The following is a 16,369-nucleotide window of genomic DNA, read 5'->3' as shown; positions in this document are numbered from 1 at the left end:
CAGATGAAACATAGTTTTCTTTCACAACCTGTTAAAACAGACACATAAGCAAGCCCACATTCAAGCCAGTGGACAAAAATACAGTCTGGGCCTCAATGGAGTGGGTCCACAGATACACTGTCTAATAAAAATTAACAACATGACCCAAAGAACACATACTTCTTTTGTTTACTTTGCCATTTGCTCCTTCAGTGAGAAGAAAGCTTGCTAAGAATTTCTGAACTGAGGTGGGGTTTTTTTGTTGTTTTTTTTTTTAAGTTAACTGCAAGGCTTCCAAATGCTGTTATTGCAGAATTCTTCTGCGAGTGTGGTGTCAGTGTTACCGTGGAATCTAGAAGGGATGGATTCTGTTAACTGCCCCCTCAAGTACTCCCACCATCACCAGATGTTAAGATAATGATCAGCACATCTTGTTCTCCAAGGCATGAGCCCCACCAAAATCAGCAAGGGATTTCTCCCTGTTTCAAACACATTCAAATAGCATGGTCAGAAGGGACTCCCTGATTTTCTGGGCCATTATAGACTCATGCTTCCTCACGGTAAGAAGTAACTGTGGTCTTAGGGCACCTGGCTGGCTCAGTCGGTTAAGCATCTGACTTTGGCTCAGGTCATGATCTCACAGTTTGTGGGTTCGAGCCCCACGTCGGGCTCTGTGCTGACAGCTTGGAGCCTGGAGCCTGCTTTGGCTTCTGGGTCTCCCTCTCCCTCTGCCCTTCCCCTACTCGTACTCTCTATCTCTCAAAAATAAATAAACATTTAAAAAATTAAAAAAAAAAAAAAAAAAGAAGTAACTGTGGTAAGAATCTGCATTGAACACTGAACTCAGAGGGACCTCCTGGCATAACAGTGACCTTCTTGCCCCAAGCCCCAGGTGCTTGCAGCATCTTTTCTGATTCAGCCAACACCACGGACTCACCCTCTAAAGCAAAACTCTTGATTGCCTTACACCCAAGTTCCCCACCTGCAATGTGGAACAATGGTAACTGCTCCCAACTCAGGAATAAAGAACCGCAGCCTGCCCTGTGACAGAGTCATTATTTCAGTGGTAAGGATTCCTCTATTACTCTCATGGTTTTAACTCATGAAACAGAATGCATCATATGACTTGGGATTAGTAAATTCCCCGCAACATCTTTGGGAGACACAGTACAATTGTTCCATATAACTGTTCCTTTATACAGAAAAGAAGTTACTTACTCCATAACATACAATGAACCTATGGGGAAAAATTTTTTTAATAAAAATATCTTTAGCATTTTCTTCTGTCCTCCTTTCAAAGTGTGGGATACCCATTGAATTGAACGGGCAAGCAATTACTCTGGTATTAGTCCTCTCTCCTAAGTCTTCTTTAAGTTTTATCATAAGGAAAGAAATTCCCAAAGCATGATTTGTACACAGAAAGAATCAAATCTCAACTCCAAAACTGAAAATCTAATAGCCAAAAATTAAATTCATAAGTTTTATTTAAAAAAAAAAAGACCTGCAAAATTGCTCTTCCCCTCCCCTCAACAAATTCAGTACCCAACGCTTCCCTATAAATAGTTGTCAATAAACACAACTGCTGCAAATGTATTCAGTAAATGTTAAGGTCAAAGGCCTTCACTGTTTATTGCCTTGTAAACTCAAAGACAAGTGAATTTATTGCTTGAATGAGTTTCAGGGTATTGGCCTTCATAAAAGTTCTGAATCCCAGGTACAAAATGCTCCATCAACTCACACCAAAGCTATTCTGCACAGAACTTAGAGACCGCCCACCTTTGGATTCATAATTCAAACACGTCTTGGAAAGTGTATTGTTTGCCATGTTGCGTAGATCCCCACGGATTAGTGCTGAACCGTGCCTGTCATTATTACAAGAACTTGCTTCAACCAAACTATAAATTGCTGCTGCTTCTAAAACAATATTACATATTAGCCTACTACTAAACTCTCCAAAATATAATAAGGAAAATGTCAAGAATGACAGAGTTTATCTTTTTTCTCTAATTTTCACACAAGAAGATCTATAATCTCCTTGATATAAACTTTGTCAAATTTAATAGAAAAGAACATTTCATATCAGATCACGTAGATGTGTATGGACGATTTCAGATAATTAAATTTTTATATTATTCGAAAACTAATTTTTATTTATTTTTTTTAATGTTTTTTTTATTTTTGAGAGAGAGAGACAGACCGTGAGCAGGGGAGGGGCAGAGAGAAAGGGAGACACAGAATCTCAAGCAGGCTCCCGGCTCTGAGCTGTCAGCACAGAGCCCGACAGGGGGCTCAAACCCACAAACCGTGAGATCATGACCTGAGCCGAAGTTGGACGCTTAACCGCCTGAGCCACCTAGGTGCCCCTACTTTTTTTTTAAGTAATCCAAACACCCAACGTGGTGCTCAAACTCATGACCTCAAGACCAAAAGTCTCACATTCTTCTGCCTGAGCCAGCCAGGCACCCCAAAACCTCATTTTTGTAATCGTTCTGTCATTTGGCAGCTTTACAAATAAGTATGTATGCCTAGTAGCAGTAGCAAAAGGAGAGATCATAAGACAGTTATTAACTGTTGTTGCTTTTAGACATCCCCATAAGAGAGGTGCCTGGGTGGCTCAGTCTGTTGAGCATCCGACTCTTGCTTTCAGCTCAGGTTATGATCCCAGGGTCACGGGATCAAGCCCTGCATAGGGCTCTGGGCTGAGCACGGAGCCTACTTAAGATTCTCTTTCTTTCCCTCTGCCACTCTGCCCCTCTCCCCCGTTCACACTCTCTCTCAAATTAAAAAAAAAAAAATATTTTAATTTGGAAAAAAAGGAATCCCCATAAGAGTTATGAGAAAATTCATATTTATTGTTTTAATATAATTGAATAATTATTTGTACATTTCACTGATCTGTGTTAATATTTTTCTTATGATATAGATATTTTAATATTAAATTTATTTCTATAAATAAATCTAGACTCTGGGCTCTAGGACCATTGGCCATTACCATCTTGAGTGAGGACCAAAGCAATGTAATATACAAAGGCTATGGTGTTAATATCAGAAATGCAATATTTATCATGAAGTTTAAAAGAAAATATCAAACTCAAATGGTAAAATAAAATTATCCTAGACTTCTGATACTTTTTCTGCCATGATGGCTATAGTCTCAGTCTCCAAAGAGTGTTGCTGAAATCACACCTCATATAAAACTGAATTAAAATAACATTAAATATCTTCCAACTGTCAAAATGTAGAGTGTTTTAAAATGTCACACACACACTAATCCCACTACAAAATTCAGGTCTGGGCTTAATGTTAGATTATGTCATTTTTTGACATTACCCAGGGAAGAGTTGTATTCTTAATCTATTTGCTCATTCATGTGAAATACTGGATTATATCACTTTTGTCCTTGGTAAATTCCTTTTATCCTAACAAACATTAAACCACTCTCCAATATTCTCCAAAGCATGGTCATGATCAGGAGTTTCTTCACTGTATAAGATCATAAGATATTAAGGTACATTCTTTTTATCAAATTGGCTTTATGAAACTTAAACATATTATGATGACTTATAAACTGTCCTATGCAAAAAAGATATGCATTCTTTAAGAAATATTGATTAAATATCTACCTTGAGAATATCTGTTACTGAGATGATTAAGACAGGAGCCCAGCTCTCAAGGAATTGAGAGACCACCAGGGTGGGGAGTCTGGTGTGTAAACACATGATTACATGGCAACAACAGAGATACTTAAATGACTGGAGAGTTTAGAGGTGGGAAGGCAAAGCAGGAAGTGATAACTGCCTATACACCTTTTTTCAAAAGATTTAAGCCCCAACTCCCCATATAATGAATTGAAATACAAATTATTTTCATGCATCAAAACTCTATTCACTGGGACAAGACAAAAATAATATACATATCTACAAGACCTGTTTACAGCTCCAGAGTCACTATACAAGCTGAAATGGATCATCTTTTAGAAGAATATACCTCCTAGAAGGCAGCATGAAAATTCTACTCCTGTTACTCTTAAAAATGGTTTATGTGTTGGGCATTTATTCCAGAGATATGAAAAACAATGTTTACACAAAATCCATATACAAATGTTCACAGATGCTTTCTTTATTCATAATAATCCAAAACTGGAAATAGCACAGATGTCCTTCAACAAGTGAACTGTTAAACAAATTGTGGCTCGTCAATACCATGGAATATGATTGGCAATAGAAAGGAAGAAACTATTGATACAAACAACTTGGATGAATCTCCAAGGAAATTCTTCTCCAGGGAATAACACTGAGGGGCAGAGGCAGGGACAGCAGTGATAAAAGGTTACACACTATATGATGCCATGTACATAACATTTTTGAAATGATAGAATTTTAAAAATAGGGGACCAATTAATGGTTGCCAGGAGCTAGGGAATTGGGAGGGGAGTGGCTAATAATAAAGAGCAAGACAAGAGATCCTGGTGGTGATGGAAGCATTCAGCGTCTTGATTGTGGTGGTGGATATGTCAACCTATATAAGTGAGAAAACTGTACAGGACTAAGCTGTATACACACACGTGCATGGGAACGCGTACAAAGTAAAACTTAAGAAATCTGAACAAGATCAGTGGATTGTATCAATGTCAATATTCTGACTATGACATACACTAGGGTTTTACAAAATGTTACCCCTGGGGGAAACTGAGCTAAGTGTATGCTGGCTCTTTCTGCTATTTCTTATGACCGCATGTGAATCTACAATTATTTCAGTAAAAATGTTCAAAAATTTTAAAAAATTTGTATTTTTTAAAATTAAAAAAAATTTTTTTAATGTTTTTATTTTTGAGACAGAGAGAGACAGAGCATGAGCATGGGAGGGGCAGAGAGAGAGGGAGACACAGAATCTGAAGCAGGCTCCAGGCTCCGAGCTGTCAGCACAGAGCCCGATGTGGGGCTCGAACTCATGAACCGCGAGATCATGACCTGAGCCAAAGTCAGACGCTTCACCGACTGAGCCACCCAGGCGCCCCCAAAAATTTATATTTTAAATTAAAAGTTATATGTTTGCAATATATTATTAAATGGTATGGACACAATGTGGGAGACTCCACTATCATGCACAACGTTAACATAAAAGGAAGAGCACCAACTATGATCTTTCTAGACTCCTCAAAAACACACCTTAAACAGAACTGAATTATTCAGGAATACAAGGATCCTACCTTATGGTACTTCTAGACTGTGTCTGAATACCACTGGTAAATCTGACCTGGATTTTTCCAATCAGCCTCTAAAGGACTATTCCTCATTGATGAATTTTGCTGCAGGGCAGTGAGGCAGGCGAATTTAATTCTCAATCCATTTTGATAGCCACTATAATAAAAGAATCCTCATTAACTAATTTACTGCCTAGTACATTCTAGCTTTCAATTTTCAAAATGAGACTAAACCTAAGACATTGCAGAACATAAAGCCTTCAGTAGAACTAAAGTGGCCTGCATCTAGAAATATGTTAATTATCTGATGCTGAAACCATGGAAAGGATTAGAGGGATTCAGAGGCAGTTTGCTGAAAACTTCCTTTTTGCCTGGTCCATGAGGGGGGCTCAGATACTAGTAAGGCACTTCTCTCTCTCCCTCCCTCCCTCTCCCTCTCTCTCTCTCTCTCTCTCTCTCTCTCTCTGTGTGTGTGTGTGTGTGTGTGTGTGTGTGTGTGTGTGCCTCATCCCCTCAGGCTCTTCAGGATCTAAGGCACTTTTGATAAAGATTGTCCATATGATCAAGGCATTGATTATACCTGTGTCTTTCAGCACAGGTAGGAATGTATTTCAGATAAGACAATTCCGCGTTTGAAAAGTGATCCATAGTCTTTCAAGTAAAAAATGTTTCTACAGAAACACTCTTTAGAATAAAGCCTCCTAAGAAGCAAAAAGGCCTTTAATGTATAGAGGCTCTTATTCACCCTAAGTCCATGAAAAATCATGCTGTGCTGACCATTTATTGACATAACCAAAAAGAGGTATGTTTCTCTATGAACCAAGGGAGGAAAGATAGGACAAAAAAACACCGTGGATAAAAGGCTCCAATTCCAGCCTTACTATCATGGCCTGTAAGATGAAGGGGCCTTTGTTTATAGGCAGCATGTATAAGGAAGGCAAAAGCACAATTCAGAACTAGAAGGTGCTTAGGTGACTCTGGGAGCATGACTCAATCTGACTTTATTTCCTAAACATCAAAACGGAAATCATGATTCCTCCTTTACCAAGTTTACCAGACTGTTCTGAGAATCCAAGGAGAAAGCATATACAAAGACTTTACATTTTTAAAGCACTGCACAAAGATAAGGGATCATTATTAATAGTCTAAAGAGATGTCTACAATTAGAATGTCAACAGAATATTCCCTAACTTAAATCCTGAAGAGTGCTCCTAAATCAAAACATTACCTGAATATCTGTTGATAAGAAGAAAAAAAATACAGAAAGAGTATTTCATTGTTGAACCAATCTCCTTTGAGAACTCATGGTTGACCTAGAATTTTACTAGGTGCATTAGGTGATAGAAAAAAAATTATCTAGGATAATCATGAAATAATTTGGTCTAATGAAAGTTAATAGTCAAAGCAAGATTTCTGAAAGGCTACCTGTTTAAGTCATTGATTAGGTTGCTCTTATCCGATTGTAGGGAAATCCCACCATTTGCTATGAGATTGCAAGGGCTGATGGTCCTGCTGTACATTTGAGAAATGTTGAGACCAAAGGGAATCAAGTCTCATCACTTTAATACATACAGGTGGATCTCACATAATTAATGCCAGCACACCTGATGCCAGGAAACGTCCAACAGGGATGGCACGTCTATGGGCAGCCCAGGATCTCGGCCAGATTCAGAAAAGAGGCAAAGATAAAAGCACTTCTTTGGGCTCATTTGGATTCCCTGCAAATTCGGACCAAGTCTTCAGATCTGCCCATTGGCTTGGCTGAACACAGTGACTAGGCAACACTGCCTTCCAGTGGCAGCAATATGTTTTAAAAATCAAAAACCACACAGTATATATAGTATTTTGACTACGTAGTACCTGTGTGCCCTGGGGCTCAAGGAAACACCAAAAGATTATTTTCAAAGCTTTGGTATAGGCACTAATTAAAATTCCACTATTAGTAATACTCTTTCTTGTACTTGTTGAAAAAATTCAAAGCACCTACCTCCCTTTTGTGGATGGGAATCCCACTCAAAGCAATTATGTTGTTCAAATAACGTCACAGAAGAACTCTGAACTGACTCAAGTGTGGCAATCCTGTATCCCATCATCAAAAGCATGCTCAGTAGCCAGTGATTCCAGACATAGCAAAATCAAACCAATGTTTTGCAAAGTGGTTGTTCAAAGCTGCTTGTGAACTTACGAAAATTCTAATTTTTCCCTGATTAAAACCAGTCCACCCATTCCTTTCTTACATTTAAGTTCTCCAAAACACCTAACACAGTATTAATGATATTCTTATCCTTGAGAAATAATTATGGTGTTTCACTTTTTAAAAGCCTATGCTAACAAGGAAACACCACTCTTACTCTGTCTTAGCCCAAAAATATCTTCTCTAATTACCCTCCATTCTGTGTCCTCCAGTCCTGCTGGCCTGTCTGAAATCTCTCAGGGAGTTGATGGGATTTATCCCCTTTATTTTTATCTATGGCCTAATTGTCACCTTCCCTGTCTGTCTCATGGCAGGGCTTCTGTCTCTTGGAATCCACAACTCTAGTGCCCACATTCTTTCTTCCTGAGCTGCTGTTACCACGTAAACATCTCCAGAATTTATGTTTCTAAGGAATCTGAGTAATTATACCAAAAGAAACCAGGACATTTCCCAAAAGGCCTGCCTAGCTGCGGATAATTAGAATAGTGATGCCAACACTGTAAAGGCCTCATATATCTGAAAGCACTTCTTGAAAGTTTTCTCCCTGATAATCCCAACATCCTTGAGAGCTGAGCAGCCTAATATCATACCAGCTGGAGCTAGCAACGAAGACAAACAGAAGTTTTACAAATGTCTCAGAACCAGGGATTAGTCAAATGCAGTAAATCATTCTGTGGCATACTATGCAACCATTAAAATAATGATTTGGATAAATGTTTACTGAGATCGAAAGATGGCAATAATATCCCATTAAGGAGACAAAAAAATATATATATACAATATGTTTTAGAAAGTGTGTGCATGTGTGTGTGTGTGTGTGTGTACAGAGGCACCATAATCTAAAGCTACCCACATACACTTCCTATGAGCCCTCCTTCACATCAGATACTACCAAATTAAAAAAAAAAATCCAAGTAAAATCATTTCTTGGATTTTTTTAAAGGCTAGAAAGCCTAGAGACAAGGTCTCTAGTGGTATACTGGTAAATGTTAAATAACTTGTTCTTCGGGGGGAAAGATCTGATTTTTGGCAGTTGAAATTGTCAATTTCCATGGTATAAATACTCTCAACATGATCAGTTTTGTTTTCTTTTAAGAGAGAGTGTGAGTTGGGGAGGGCCCAAGGAGGCTCTGCCATGAGCATCCAACACAGGGGCTCCATCTCACCACCATAAGATCATGACCTGAGCCAAAATGAGGAGTCGGGTGCTTAACCAACTGAGCCACCCAGGCACTCCTCAACGTGATCAGTTTAAAACTACCAACTTGATGGGGCTCATGATCTCTCGGTTGTGGGATCGAGCCCCTGGTCGGGCTTAAGAACTGACAGCATGGAGACTGCTTGGGATTTTCTCTCTCTCTCTCTCTCTCTCTCTCTCTCTCTCTCTTCTCCTCTCTCTCTCTCTTTCTCTGCCCACCACACCCCCCCACAGTCATGTTTTCTCTCTCTCTCTCTCTCTCTAATAAATGGATGAACTTGAAAAAAAATAAAAATAGAAAAAAATATAAAACTACCAACTTGATGTTACTAAATGCAGTATTGGATAGAGACGCTCACAATAGGCTCAACCTCCCTCAGAAACCCACGCCAACCAGCTCCAGCACCACTGCCCAGCCCCTACCTGCAAACACTGTAATCTGTAGGCCACCCTTGCAGACAATAAACAATAGAATGTAGGTTTTAAGTGACTTCTATTTTTCTCTTATTGATCTTTACGGTCTACTTTTTTGACAAAGACCAAGTAGTGGCCTGTGTTGTTTTTTACTTATTCAAATTTAAGAAGAAATTATGTTTCTTTCATTACCTTGAAGTGGAGAAGATCTTTGTAACCATGTCATAAGACCTAGAAGCCATAAAGAAATTCGATAAATTTACATAAAAATAATAGCTTTTGCATGGCATGGCAAGAAGCTTTCATAAGCAAAGTTGAAATACAAATGACCAACTGGTAAGAAAAAATTTGCAATTTGCTTCTCAGAAACATCACCTACTCTAGTAGAAACATTTCCCAACTGACAACCTGGTAAGTAATGGTTTGGACAGTTCAAAAAGAAAAGAAGAAATGGCTCTTAGATAGTTCCCCCCCCCCCCCACAATAAGAAAAAGGCAATTTAAAATGTATTTAACCTACCAAACTGATAAAGTTTCAAAAATTTTGAATGCACATTGTGAGTGAGGCTGTGGTGGACATTTAAACTGGTACAAATTCTGTAAGTACTAAGTAGTCTGAATCATGACCCCACAAAGATGCCCACATGCTAACCCAGAACCTGTGACTATGTCACCTTACATGGAAAAAGGGACTTTGTAGGTATGATTAAGGTTATGGATCTTGAAATGGACAGATTATCCTGAGTTATCCAGGTGGGCCCAATATAAACACAAGAATCCTTATAAAAGAGGGGCTGGAGAGTCAGAGTCAGAGACGATGTGATGATGAAAGCAAGGGTCAGAGAAAAGGAGATTTGAAGATACCACACTTCTGGCCTTAAACATGGAGGAGGGAAGGGGTGCCTTGGTTGCTTAGTCAGTGAAGTGACTTTGGCTCAGGATATGATCTCAACGTTCATTGGTTCCAGCCCCTCATCGAGCTCCACACTGACAATATAGAGCCTGCTATGGATTCTCTCTCTCTCCCTCTCTCTCTGCCCCTTCCCTGCTCTCTCTCTCTCTCAAAAATAAATGAGTAAAAACTTAAAAAAAAAAAAAAAAAGATGGAGGAGGAGGCCACGAGCCAAGGAATGCAAGCAGTCTCTAGAAGCCAGAAAGGGCAAGGAGATAGATTCTGCTATCGTGCCTCCAGAAGGAACACAGCCCCTATCAGCACCACGATCTTAAGACTTCTGGCCTACAAAACTATAAGATAATAATTTTGTGTTGTTTTAAGCCACCACACTTGTGGTAATTTGTTACAGCAGCAATAGGAAGCTAATAGAGCAATTTGGAAAATTATAAATGCATGTACTCTTTGGCCCAATGACTCCACATCTAGAAATTTAGCTAAAGATATATTCACATACACACAAAATGATGCATGTCCCACATTGTTTGTCACAACAAACATTTGGAACCCATGTACGTATCCATCAAAGAGAGGCTGATTAAATAATATAATACACTTATGCAATGTAATATTATGCAGCCATAAAAAATGAATGAGACTTCTTTATATTGTGATATGACTAGATCTCTAAGAGCTAGTAAAGGAAAAAAGATGCTTTTAGTATAATAAGTATAGTGGGTACAGTATGCTAACAATTATATAGAAAAGGAGGGAAACATATGCCTATTTATATATATGTGCATAAATATGACTGGAAGAATAAAAAAGAAATCAATAGTAGTCATTGCTCATGGGGAAGGGCACTGGATGGCTGGACATTGGAAGGGAAAGGGAAACTTCTTCCTATATACCTTTCATATTTTGTTGAAATCTGTACATGTAAAATAAATAGATTACCTATTCAAGAATTCAAATAAAAACAAAAATACTATAAATTAAACAGAAAAAATTTTATGTAGCTTAACCAGAGTCACCAACCAAGTCAGTAAAGATAAGATGCCTTTACCATCAGTGGGTCTCTGTAGAAACTTTCAATATCTTTGAGGTAGGCAATGCCATGAATTTCATGAATTCATTCTAGAACCTTGGCATTCTGTGTGATGTAAGGAGCAGGATGAGAGAATGAGGTCACAATTCAGATGGTATGTGAAGAGAAGTCTTTGGAGAGCTACAGCAAAGCTAACTTTACATTGTCTCCAAATGAGGATTTATATTTCCTTTACATCATAGGTGAGGATTCTTTAGAAGTCCTTGCAGAAACCTTGTCCAGTCTCAGAAACCCTATAAGTAGGATTACCAAATTCACAAATAAAACTATAGAACACCCAGCTAAAATTTGAATTTCAGATAAAAAATGAATAATTAAAAATTAAGAATATTTTTAAGACTTTTTAATTTTTAATTATTTACTATTTACCTGAAATTCAAATTTAACTGGGTGTCCCATATTTTATTTGAAAACCCTACCTCTAAGTAACGCCCTTAGAGGCCACGTGGCAGCCATGGGCTAGCAGGTGAGGACAGATGTGCCTACACAGATGTGGATATGGCCACCATCACTCTCCCTTTCATAGACACTGAATATGCCCTTCTGACTGAAAAGAACAGAGGGCTGAACAGGTTTGTATGGTAAGGTATTGCTTTGCCGTGGCAGCATCAGTGGCCAAAGACAAAGGTACAGGGCTCTAGGTTAAGGTAATTCTCTAAGGTCACTTGTGGCCCCAGAATTTCCTGAACATGTGTGGAATGCTCCAGAAGAAGTTTGCAATGGGGGTGGGGAGTGTCGGGCAATGCAGAGAAATGTTCTCCCAGCCCAGGTAATAAACGTATTCTTTCCCCCCGAATACCGTTAAAGATGTTTTCAAAAAAAAAAAAAATCTTAAAAAAAAAAAAAAAAACCCTTTAAGCTGACCTCCTGCCAAAGTATACATCAATTATACAGCTTCAGTCAGGCGGATGCTCGAGGAAAGGGGGATAATGTTACACCCAGCTGGGCACTTTGTAGTTAGCACAAATGTAATATAAAGCACAGCAGAGTTCGTCAAGTGTCTGTCTGGATTTTCAGTTTTCATTAGTGCTATAATTAAAACCACATTTTCAGCTCTATTACCTGTAACAAGAAAGGAATGAGAAATGAGGTTGTCAAGGTCAGGCTTTTCCAGCTATTTATACTGAGTATCTGCAGGCCACAAGTTGTTGAATTTGGTGTAAACCAGAGAGACGGCTGAATGTCGCACAAGGACCCATCCTGTGTGGCTTGAAAGGCACGCTTATGAGGTCACTTCCTTTGAATGGCCACGGGGCCACGCATGTCTACTGAGCATCAGGACCAGGAAGATGGGCAGTCGGGCAATCCACTCTCAGCCATGGAGACTGGCCACAGAAGGGGTACTCTCCCATTAAACCAAACTGGTCACACATCTTGAAACAGCCCCGAAGGCAGTCCTCAGACACTCTTGCTGAGGACAAGAATCCTAAAAATCTAAAGGTCATCTTCTTCCTACCTTGAGTGTGAATGTGCAAAAGAGCACTGGATGGGAATGTAAATGGTGGACCTCTATTATGGCACTCTCCCGCCCGCATACATTTCCCAGAGGCCTCGCTACGGGCAGCAAATCCCGTTGGCCTGGCTTTCAAAACACATCTAGAACCTAGCCTCTTCTCACTGCCATCTGGTCCACAGCGCCATCGTCTCCCCTCTGAGTCCTGGCCAGGCCTCCCTGCGTCTGCCTCATACTCCCTGCTACGATCTGAATGTTCATGTCCCTCCAAATTCATTTGTTGGAATGCTAACCCCCAAGGTGATGGTCTTAGGAGGTGGGGCTCTCTGGAAGGTAGTTAGGTCATGAAAGCAGAGCCCTCAGGAAGGGATTAATGCCTTTATAAAAAAGACTCCAGAGAGTTCCTTCACCCCTTCTACTATGTGAAAACACAGCAAGAAGTCAGCCATCTATGAACCAGAAAGCACTCCTCACCAGACACCAAATCTGCCAGCGCCTTGATCTTGGATTTCCCAGCCTCCAAAACTCAGAAATTTCTCAGCCAACCCAGTCTATGGTATTTTGTTCTGTTAGCCCAAATGGACTAAGACAGTCCCCCACACCCAGGCACACACACACCCTATAGTCTTTTCTCAAGAGAGCAGCCAGATCATGTCACTCCTTTACACAAACCCTATGGTGGCTTCCAGCCCTCTCAGAGTAGAACCTGCAGCCCTCACGGTGGTCTTCAAGGCCCCCATCCCTCTGGCCTACTGTTACTTCTCTAATTGCACCTCCCATCACTCTCCCTCTCTCGCTTCATTCCAGGCACTCTCCTTCCTCTGGGCCTTTGCACTTGCTGTCCCCTGTGCCCAGAATTCCTTCCTCCTGTTATCTATAGGATATGATCTATATATATAATCTATGTCTTTACTCAAAAAGCACTGTTTCTTCCAGTGAGGCATTCCTTTGCCACTCCAGTTCATAATGTAAACCACCAGCACCGCCCCCCCTGCTCTGCCAACCACAGTATTCCCTATTTCCCTTCTTGCCTTTATTTTTCTCCATGGCACTTACACCATCTGACATTTTTTTACTTATTTTCTTTAACTATCAGTCTCTCTTCACTTCCCAGAATGAAAATTTCTTGAGAAAAGCGATTTTTGTCTGTGTTTATTCACCACTGTATCCTCAGTTGTTGAAAAGAACTTGGCACATAATAGACATTCAACAAATGTTTGTTAAATGAATGAATGGATCCAGAAGTCACATAGATCAATGGAACAGAATAGAGAGTCCAGAAATAAACTCACGCTTATATGGTCAATTAATCTACAACAAAGGAGGGGCAACTGGGTGGCTCAGTTAGTTAAGCGTGTGACTTCAGCTCAGGTCCTCATCTCCACAGTTCGTGGGTTTGAGGCCTGCATCAGGCTCTGTGCAGACACTCAGAACCTGGAGCCTGCTTCATATTCTATATCTCCCTCTCTCTCCGCCCTCTCTCTCTCTCTCAAAAATAAATAAACATTTGGGGTGCCTGGGTGCACTGACTTCAGCTCAGGTCATGATATCACGGTTAGTGAGTTCGAGTCCCGCATTAGGCGCTGTGCTGACAGTGCCTGGAACCTGCTTCAAATTCTGTGTCTCCCTCTCTCTCTGCCCCTCCCCTGCTCATGCTCTGTCTCTGTCTCTCTCTCTCAAAAACAAACACTTTTTAAAAATTTAATAAACATTTAAATTTTTTTTTAAATCTACAACAAAGGAGGCAAGAATATACAATAAGGAAAAGACAGTTTCTTCAAGAAATGGTGCTGGGAAAACTGGACAGCTACATGCACAAAGAATGAAACTGAACCACTTTCTCACACCATACACAAAAATAAATTCCAAATGGTTTAAAGACCTAAATGTAATGGGAATGCAAGCTGGTCCAGCCACTCTGGAAAACAGTCTGGAGGTTCCTCAAAAAACTAAAAATAGAACTTCCCTACGACACAGCAATTGCACTACTAAGGCATTTATCCAAGGGATACAGGTATGCTGTTTTGAAGGGACACATGCACCCCCATGTTTATAGCAACACTATCAACAATAGCCAAAGTATGCAAAGAGCCCAAATGTCCATCGATGGATGAATGGATAAAGAAGATGTGGCGTGTGTGTATATATATATATATATATATACATATATATATATATATATATATATACACATATACATATATAATGAAGTATTACTCTGCAATCAAAAAGAATGAAATCTTGCCATTTGCAACTATGTGGATGGAACTGGAGGGTATTATGCTAAGTGAAATTAGCCAGTCAGAGAAGGACAAAAATCATATGACTTCACTCATATGAGGACTTTAAGAGACAAAACAGATGAACATAATGGAAGAGAAACAAAAATAATATAAAAACAGGGAGGGAGATAAAACAGAGGAGACCCATAAATATGGAGAACAAACTGAGGGTTGCTGGAGGGGTTGTGGGAGGAGGGATGGGCTAAATGGGTAAGGGGCACTAAGGAATCTACTCCTGAAATCATTGCTTCACTATATGCTAACTAATTTGGATGTAAATTTTTAAAAAATAAAAAATAAAACAAGAAATTTAAAAAATCATAAAAAAAAAGACAACACATTTGTGTACCTCAAATCCAAAAAAAAAAAAAAAAAAAAAAAAAAAAAAGACCTAAATGTGAGATGTGAAACCATCAAACTCCTGGAAGAGAACATAGGTAGTAATTCCTCTGACATAGCCATAGAAACATTTTTTTCCTAGGGATGTCTCCTGAGGCAAAGGAAACAAAAGCACAATTAAACTATTGGGACTACATCAAGATAAAATTCCTTTGACAGTGAAGGAAACCATCAACAAAATGAGAAGGCAACCTACTGAAATGGGAGAAGATACTTGCAAATGATATATCCAACAAAGGGTTAATATCCAAACTTATACAACTGAACACCAAAAAACCCAAACAACTTAACTAAAAAATAGTCAGAGGACCTGAATAGACATTTCCCCAAAGAAGACACACAGTTGGCTAACAGACACATGAAAAGATACTCATCAGTAATCATCAGGGAAATGCAAATCAAAACCACAATGAGATATCACCTTACACCTGTCAGAATGGCTGGAATCAAAAAGACAAGAAATAACAAGTGTTGATGAGGATGTGGAGAAAAAGGAACCCTCATGCATTTTTGGTGGGAATGCAAACTGGTACAGCCACTGTGGAAAACAGTACGGAGGTTCTTCAGAAACTTAAAAATAAAGGGGCACCTGGGTAGCTCAGTCGGTTGAGTGGCCGACTTCGGCTCAGGTCACAATCTCGCGGTCCGTGAGTTCGAGCCCCGCGTCGGGCTCTGTGCTGACAGCTCGGAGCCTGGAGCCTGTGTCAGGTTCTGTGTCTCCCTCTCTCTGACCCTCCCTGTTCATGCTCTGTCTCTCTCTGTCTCAAAAATAAATAAACGTTAAAAAAAAATTAAAAAAAAAAAAATAGAGGGGTGCCTGGGTGGCTCAGTTGGTTAAACGTCTGACTTCAGCTCAGGTCATGGTCTCGCAGTTCGTGAGTTCAAGGCCCACAATGGGCTTTGTGCTGACAGCTCAGAGCCTGGAGCCTGCTTCGGATTCTGTGTCTCCCTCTCTCTCTGCCCCCTCCACCACTCGCCCTCTGTCTCTCTCTCAAAAATAAATAAACATTAAAAAACATTTTTTAATAGAATTACCATATGATCCAGTAATTCCACTACTGGGCATTTACCCAAAGAAAATGAGAACACTAATTTGAAAAGATACATGCACCCCTATGTTTATTGCAGCATTATTTACAACAACCAAGATATGGAAGCAACCCAAATGTCCACTGACAGATGAGTGAATTAAGATGTGGTCACAAAAAAAAAAAAAAAAAAGAAAGAAAGATGTGCGATATCCATCTA

At 39.6% G+C, this 16,369-nt stretch overlaps 1 long non-coding RNA gene across 2 annotated transcripts in view; it reads right to left on the bottom strand.

The window, feature by feature from the left end:
• The window catches only part of LOC125909499 (uncharacterized), a 146,781-nt gene extending 134,191 nt beyond the window's left edge, over window positions 1–12,590 (bottom strand). Inside the window, exons 1-2 of one of the 2 annotated variants that reach the window (XR_007453710.1) lie at window positions 12,050–12,590; window positions 9,181–9,219 (exon numbers count right to left, since the gene is read on the bottom strand). This is a non-coding gene — a long non-coding RNA (uncharacterized LOC125909499). Of the gene's footprint in view, window positions 1–9,180; window positions 9,220–10,945; window positions 11,145–12,049 lie in introns of those variants that run through there. The other variant, XR_007453711.1, reaches the window with a different exon arrangement.
• Between the last annotated feature and the right edge of the window lie 3,779 nt (window positions 12,591–16,369).

This window comes from Panthera uncia (assembly GCF_023721935.1).
Source record: "Panthera uncia isolate 11264 chromosome B3 unlocalized genomic scaffold, Puncia_PCG_1.0 HiC_scaffold_1, whole genome shotgun sequence".
Taxonomy (NCBI): Eukaryota; Metazoa; Chordata; class Mammalia; order Carnivora; family Felidae; genus Panthera; species Panthera uncia.
Note: the sequence above shows the minus strand (reverse complement) of the source record. Positions and strands in the feature narration are given on the sequence as shown.